Below are 8,011 nucleotides of genomic sequence, written 5' to 3'. Positions count from 1 at the left end.
ATTACATCATAGATGCATAATTTAAAACATTTGGCACACAAAAATGTTAAGAATGTATCATTTCTCTCAACTCTCAAGCACATACTTAATAAAATATTGGCTAACACTTCCTATTGCACACGCATCGAGAAATAAAGCCTTGACATTCTCCACCATCATAGTCCTCCATCTCGCATGTAACATAACATTCAAGGCTACTTATGCACCAACCCATGTACTTTCCGCTTGGAGCTCACATATTCTAGCCTCCACCACCATAGGTCCAATCTAACCTTCATTTTACCGAAAAGAAAAAAAAGCATGTAATATAATTAGAGAAAATTGAAGTGTGTGTATATATATTCCACAATGAACACTTATACCCCTGCATACACATTGATTGAGCCTAAGACCTCACGGGATAACAATAATTCTTTAACCACTGAGGTCGTATGGTTCGTGTAGAAAATTGAAGTATATAAACATGAATATATAAGATTATAAAACATCTGTTACTTTAAAATGTGAATATCAAATATGGTTTATGAATAAAAAGGGTTAAAGAAAAAAATCTGATGATAGAAGAAGCAACAAAACAAAGAAAGCAGCTAAAACTGAACGAAAGAATCGTTCCATATTTTGCATAATATTTGGGCAAGTGAACAATCAAACTAATGCACGCGTCCGTGCAAGAGAAAAAGAGAGAGAGAGATACATGGAAACGAAGCACTGAGTGGTCTTTATATAATGAGTTAACAAAAGGACTAACATAAATATATTTTGTTATTAATGCTCAAACTGTAACCTATTTTTAATACTATTGAATTTCATTTTAAATAATTTAAATTGTATTTTATAATGGCATTTTTACCTTTATTATTCAACTTATAAATAACATACAATTTTATTTGTTTTAGCTATGATTGTTTTTGTGATTACAAGAAAGAGTTTTTGGATTTTTCGATTTTAAAAAATTCATTGGGTATGCTATTAAATTATAACATTTGAAGTGGTTTATAATTATCTAAATCAATTGTAACAAATTGAATCAAGTTATATTGGTGATAAAAGAATTGTTGTTATTTTTGAGGTCTCGGGTTCGAATATATATGATTGGTATTTTAATTGTAAGCTATTTTTAAAATTTAAATTTTAATATGTATTTTATAAATTAGGCATTTATAAAGAAGATGACATTTATAAAAGTATATCATTTTCACTAAAATGTAATATAAAATTTTACTATTATAATTATAAAATATAAAATTTGAGTCCTATACTGGAAAATTTTTGAAATAATTTTTACTAAGGGCATCGAACTTTAATCGAGTGAAAAATGAATTTTAAATATTGTTATACCGATACTGCAATAATAGTACCGATACTGTTAAATCAATATAGATATTATTATATCAGTATCGATACATATATCGATACTGAAACCAAAAATAATAAAGCAGTATCGATACTGCTGAGGCAATACCAATACTGTCAAAACAGAATGCTAAAATGGTATTGATACCATATATGATATCGATATTGAAACCCAAAATAATGAAGTAGTACCGATACTGTTGAGGCAGTACCGATACTGTCAAAACAACGGTCAAGCCAACAGACAAATATTTGAAAACTATAATTGTTGGAACTCGTCACGCCGGCGTGACGAGTTTCACGGAGATGAATTATTATTATTTTTTATTTTTCTTATAAAAGATTACAAAATAATATTTTTTTTATGTCCCTCTAGAAATATTTTTTTATTCTGGGTGTGGGGCCCACATGACACGGCCCATTAAAAAAATTATATCCTATGGAACGCGTCACGAACTGTTCAAATTGTCGTATATCCAAAATTAATTGTTTGGGTGCCCTAATGGGCTAATTAAATTAGTAGGTTGCCTTAATGGGCCAATTTGGCCCATTCTTAATGAAATTTGGGCCAACACTTTTTATCGTACACACGTCGACCAATACAACCATGGCCTTCGTCGTAGTCGTAATTCTCCATCTTGATAACAACACATTAACTGCTACTTAGGCACAATCCTTGGTACCTTCCGCTTTGAGACTCATATTTTATCTTTCACCACAATAGGTCCCATCTCAACTTCATTTTTCTCTCTTTTATTGTGTGATTGCTTCTGCTTGCTAATATACTATTCTTTTATAATAAGTATAATAAAACTATTTCATAAAGTTATCATCTTTGTTTATAGAGTAAGAAACGAACACAAATTTGATTAACTTTAAATACAATATAATAACTCATGTGATTAATATATGTCGTATAAGAGTTATTACCTATGATGAAATGAGCCCCGATGAAGTATGCACTAAAGAAAGCATGATACAAATAAAATATGAATATGTTAATAAAAAAATGTACTTGTATCTTAGTGGTTTTATCATTGAGTATAACATGGTTAATGTATGGTGGAAAACATTTGACGATAATAATTTGTTATCTAAGATATTAAATTATTTTTAACTTATATTTATTTGAGAATTTAATTAAAAATATTATATTTGATAATTTTAGGTTTATTTTGTGTTCGTGATTAGATTTGGAGTTACACTCCAATCATCAATAAATTTAAGAATTATAAAAAATGCATTCAATTGAAAAGGATAATATTCCCACGATATCATACATCATTTGTATATCATGTTCCAAATCATTTTTATTTTATTTTATTTTATTTATTATAGATTCAGATAATTAGTTCAAGAAGAATAAAGGAATTTTAAGAGAATTGAACTAGAAGGTATTACATCATAGATGCATAATTTAAAACATTTGGCACACAAATATGTTGAGAATGTATCATTTCTCTCAACTCTCAAGCACATACTTAATAAAATATTGGCTAACACTTCCTATTGCACACGCATCGAGAAATAAAGCCTTGACATTCTCCACCGTCATAATCCTCCATCTCGAATGTAACATAACATTAAAGGCTACTTATGCACCAACCCATGTACTTTCTGTTTGGAGACTCACATATTCTACCCTCCACCACCATAGGTCCAATCTCAGCTTCATTTTACCGAAAAGAAAAAAAAGAATGTAAGATAATTAGAGAAAATTGAAGTGTATGTATATATATTCCACAATGAACACTTATACCCCTGCATACACATTGATTGAGCCTAAGACCTCAGGGGATAACAATAATTCCTTAACCACTGAGGCCGTATGGTTCATGTAGAAAATTGAAGTATATAAACATGAATATATAAGATTATAAAACATCTGTTACTTTAAAATGTGAATATCAAATATGGTTTATGAATAAAAAGGGTTAAAGAAAAAAAATCTGATGATAGAAGAAGCAACAAAACAAAGAAAGCAGCTAAAACTAAACGAAAGAATCGTTCCATATTTTGCATAATATTTGGGCAAGTGAACAATCAAACTAATGCACGCGTCCGTGCAAGAGAAAAAGAGAGAGAGAGATACATGGAAACGAAGCACTGAGTGGGCTTTATATAATGATTTAACAAAAGGACTAACATAAATATATTTTGTTATTAATGCTCAAACTGTAACCTATTTTAAATACTATTGAATTTCATTTTAAATAATTTAAATTGTATTTTATAACGTCATTTTTACCTTTATTATTCAACTTATAAATAACAGACAATTTTATTCATTTAAGATTATTTCAACTTATAAAAAACAGACAATTTTGTTTGTTTTAGCTATAACGGTTTTTGTGATTACAAGAAAGAGTTTTTGGATTTTTGGATTTTAAAAAATTCATTGGGTATGCTATTAAATTATAACATTTGAAGTGGTTTTATAATTATCTAAATCAATTGTAACAAATTGAATAAAGTGATATTGGTGGTAAAGGGATTATTGTTATTTTTGAGGTCTCGGGTTCGAGCACTATAAATGTCAAGAGCATAATCATTTAATGACAATGATTGAGAGTTATTTTTGAATAATTTTTAAAAGTTCGATTATGATGTTTTTTCCCTTTAAATTTTATCAAATGCATATTGTAACTTTTTTGTGTGCTCGCTATGTAATTTTTATTTATAATTAAACTTAGGTTGTATATCTCGTTAAAATATCTCTAATCTATTTGGAGAAGAAGAGTACAACACAAATAGGATATCAAACGAGAATATAATGTTGTGCATTTTCTATGAGTAAATTACATCATTCATCACTCAACTATCTCCTCACTCCTATTTTGATACTAAAGTTTTAAAATTTTCAATTTAACTACTCAACTTTCAAATTGTTCCTATTTTAATCACCCTAATTTATTTTATAAATAATTTTTGAGACATGGTATTTTTTTATTTTTTTATAATTAAAAACAAAAAATTAAATTTAAAATTTAGAGTGATTAAATTAGGAAGAATTTGAAAGTTAAGTAATTAAATTAAAAATATTAAACATTAGTGACCAAAATAAGAGTGGAAAGATAGTTGAGTGATGAATTATACAATTTGCCCATAAAAAGTGCTGCAAGTCACCTGTTAAGTTTTTAACGCAAGGTATTAAAACAAAATAAAAACTAAACGTTACCTATGATTTTGAAAAAATCAAAAGTTTAGGTACTAAAACGGATCAAAACTAATAGTTTAGAAATGCATAATTTACCCTTTAATATATTATAAAAAATTATTGAATTAAATTAAAAATAGAAATAAATAAGGGCTAATTTCATGTTAATTAAAAAAATGTAGGGACTAAATTCAATGAAAATAAAAACTTGAGAGATTTAACATGGAATTTACCCTTTTCAATTAAAATTGGCATTATATTTTAGGAAAAATACCACATGGCACATCCTAATTGGTCTAGGAAGTTTTTTAACGGTTAAAGAAATTTGAGACAACAAAATTAAGTTTGAAAACTTTAGGGCAAACATCTTAAAAGTATTTTAGGGAGTTATTCGGTAAAAACAGTATAGTTTAGGGGCAAAACATCTTGAAAGTACTTTAGGGAGCAATTCGGTAAAAAGAGTATAGTTTAGGGGCAAATCTACATTTAAACCATAAAAAATTAAAAAGCGTAATTTGAAGAAGAGTAGGCGAAAGCAGGGGTCAATCTCTTAAGAATGTTTGGACGGTGTCGCTGATCTTCTTCTTCCACATCAAATTTTAGCCTCCCATTATTATTATTATTATTATTATTTTAAAAAACTCTTCTCTTTTTTAGATATTTTTCCTAAATTTTGTTTTATAGATCTATTTCTCTGATTTTTTTTTTCTGATATAATTCTTTCTCTTATCCCATTAACCGAATCTGATTCACATTGGATTTAAAAATGTCGGCAACGAGACGGTTACGCGAACTCCAATCGCAGCCAGGTAATGGAACTTGCATCGATTGCAACTAAAAGAATCCCAATGGGCTTTGGTCTCCTACGGTGTTTTCATGTGCTTAGAATGCTCCGGGAAACACCATGGCTTAGGTGTCCACATCTCATTCGTCCGATCCGTTACCATGGATTCATGGTCCGAGATCCAGATCAAGAGAATGGAATCTGGCGGTAATGAGATGCTCAACGCTTTTTTGGCTCAATATGGTATCCCTAAAGAAACCGACATCGTTACCAAATATAACTCCAATGCCGCAAGTATTTATCGCGATCGTATCCTAGCCCTAGCTGAGGGCCGCCCGTGGAAGGATCCACCCATCGTGAAAGAGGCTCTCAACGGTGGTTGTGGTAGTAGAAGGTCGCCGTTGAGTGGTGGTGGTACCAGGGGCATTAATAATACAATCAATTTATAGTAATTTGATGCTGCTTTGGATGTAATACAATCAATTTATTCAAAAAAGTAATTTATTGAATGTCAAATTAAGAATCAAATAATTGATTATAAGTTTTAAGAGAGTGAGAATAATACATGATAATCAAGAACTTAACCTAATAATAATGATAATCTGAATCAATATTTTTTTCTTAGGCTGTGTTGCATTCAGTAGGCAAGCCTTGAGGGAACCTCTTGGTATCTGCGCAGTAGTATATCATGTAATTCTTTTGCACCCATTGAAGCCTTTCCTGATTTGATGAATCTAATTCTTGTGAAAGCCATTCATTATTAGGGTTAGAAGCAGCTGGGGAATTTGAAGAGCAAGAAGATGATCCAGTAGACCAAATGCAGGCATTCGCATTGAAGTTCCTGTAAGAAGCAGTGAAATGTGTGTCCAATCTGTCTTCACCACCCCACCCCTTGTTTCCCAGTCATCAGCATTCCACAGACTCGAGTATATTCTCATGGGCTGGTCTTTGGGGAATGGGACTCCCATTGATTCCAAGTTCTTGAACTCTCTGATCGGCGTACCATCAACATAAAAGCTGAATCACAAAACCAACAGCATTGTTAGGACGGTGAAGATGAACAGAAACAACATTTGTTATTCGAGAGTGAATTACTCACATGATTCTTTGGGGATTCCAGAGGATGGAGTAAGTGTGGAAATCTGCAGTGGGGTCAAACCATAGATAGAACTGTTGTTCCCTGTTTCCTTTACCCTGGGTAAACACATTGGTGTGCAAGATGCAGGGATCACCACTCAGGTTTCCCAAGAATTCAAAGTCAATCTCATCCCAATTTGATCCTTTTGAAGATAACTGCAAACATTTCAAAAGCAAATAATGAGTAAAGACTGATGACCTGATTTAATAATATTTCAAAGTTCTTGGAAAATGGAGTAGGAAAACATAAATAATTGGCGGTAACAGTGCCAGCAGAATTCCCAGGGACAAGCTTGAGTTGCATGTCGATCTTCCCAAAAAGATATTCATTCTTGGATTGGAAACCAGAGCCAGACGGTTTATCGAGGGAGAGAGTGAGAACATCTCCATTATTGACAAACTTTCCATGACCATCTCCCCATGTGATGTCGAAATCACGGTGCAAGTTAGGAGCCACAGTAGAGGCAGCTATAAAAGAGTAGAAAAGCATGGAGGAAATAACAGCTGCTGGTGATGCCATGAAAGCTATTATATATTTGGAGAAGAATAGATTGCAACAGTGATGTAAGAGATAGATGAGTTCTGGTTGGCAGTGTAGTGAAATGGAACATGGTATATATAGAGCAGCTGCATTAGACGTGTATACGAAAGGAAAGGCAAGTGGAGGCAGTAGGAAGATGCAGTAGGAAAGGCCGTGTAACAGTATAACGATCGTTATATAACGGTATCGACGACCACCGTTACCGATATAAATCGAAACCACGGTGTGAAACGGAATCGTGAAACATAATCACACCCATAACGGCTGATAACGACCATAATTTAACGGGTAACGATCGATCGCGGTTATAATCCCGTTAATCCCCGTTACAACACCAAACATCAAGTTTGATTATGTAATTCCTCTAATTGTTGCTTCAAATCTATGTTTCTTTCCAAGTTGTTTCTGTAATTCCTCTAATTGTTGCTTCAAGCTTTCATCTGAAGAAGAATAAGGCCATGAGATGGGTGTATTGAGATCCGAAGTCTAGGATAAGGACCAAGTCAGATTTCACCGCTTTTGGATCCATTATAGGTTTAGGGTTTAAGGGGATGGGTGGTGGTGGTGGTCAAAGCAACGAGAGAGTTTAAGGAGGAAAGCTGATGGAAATTAGGGTTTTGATATATGCGGGAAATAGCGCTATTTATTTACATGTAAAAAAGGAGCAAAAATATATAACTTACTTTGTTTTAGGGTAAATTGCCTAAATGGGCACTCAACTTTTAAGGTACTAACATTTCAATAAAACATCATTTCAATTTAGTAATCTAACTTAAGAACGTTTAGATAATTAAAATATTTTTATAATTTAATTATTAAACCTTTTTATTTCTTAGTAAACATATAATATATTAATAACAGATTCCAAAAACGTAATTATAAATCAAATCTAAATATTAATTGAGATTTATAACTCGAATTAATAATTTAAATGCTTTAGATCATTTTTTGGATTTATAAAATAACTCCAAAAAGTAAATTTTAAAAGTAAAGATTTTTTCATCCCAATCTTCCATTTTGTTTTTTGAAATTTTCGGAA

General features: G+C 31.4%; 1 pseudogene; it reads right to left on the bottom strand.

Moving 5' to 3' along the window:
• Nucleotides 1-5,820: 5,820 nt before the first annotated feature.
• On the bottom strand, nucleotides 5,821-6,951 carry LOC120188195 (annotated as a pseudogene).
• Nucleotides 6,952-8,011: the final 1,060 nt, after the last annotated feature.

The sequence above is a fragment of the Hibiscus syriacus genome, unplaced genomic scaffold, assembly GCF_006381635.1.
Source record: "Hibiscus syriacus cultivar Baekdansim isolate YM2019G1 unplaced genomic scaffold, ASM638163v2 tig00116939_pilon, whole genome shotgun sequence".
Classification (NCBI taxonomy): Eukaryota; Viridiplantae; Streptophyta; class Magnoliopsida; order Malvales; family Malvaceae; genus Hibiscus; species Hibiscus syriacus.
Note: the sequence above shows the minus strand (reverse complement) of the source record. Positions and strands in the feature narration are given on the sequence as shown.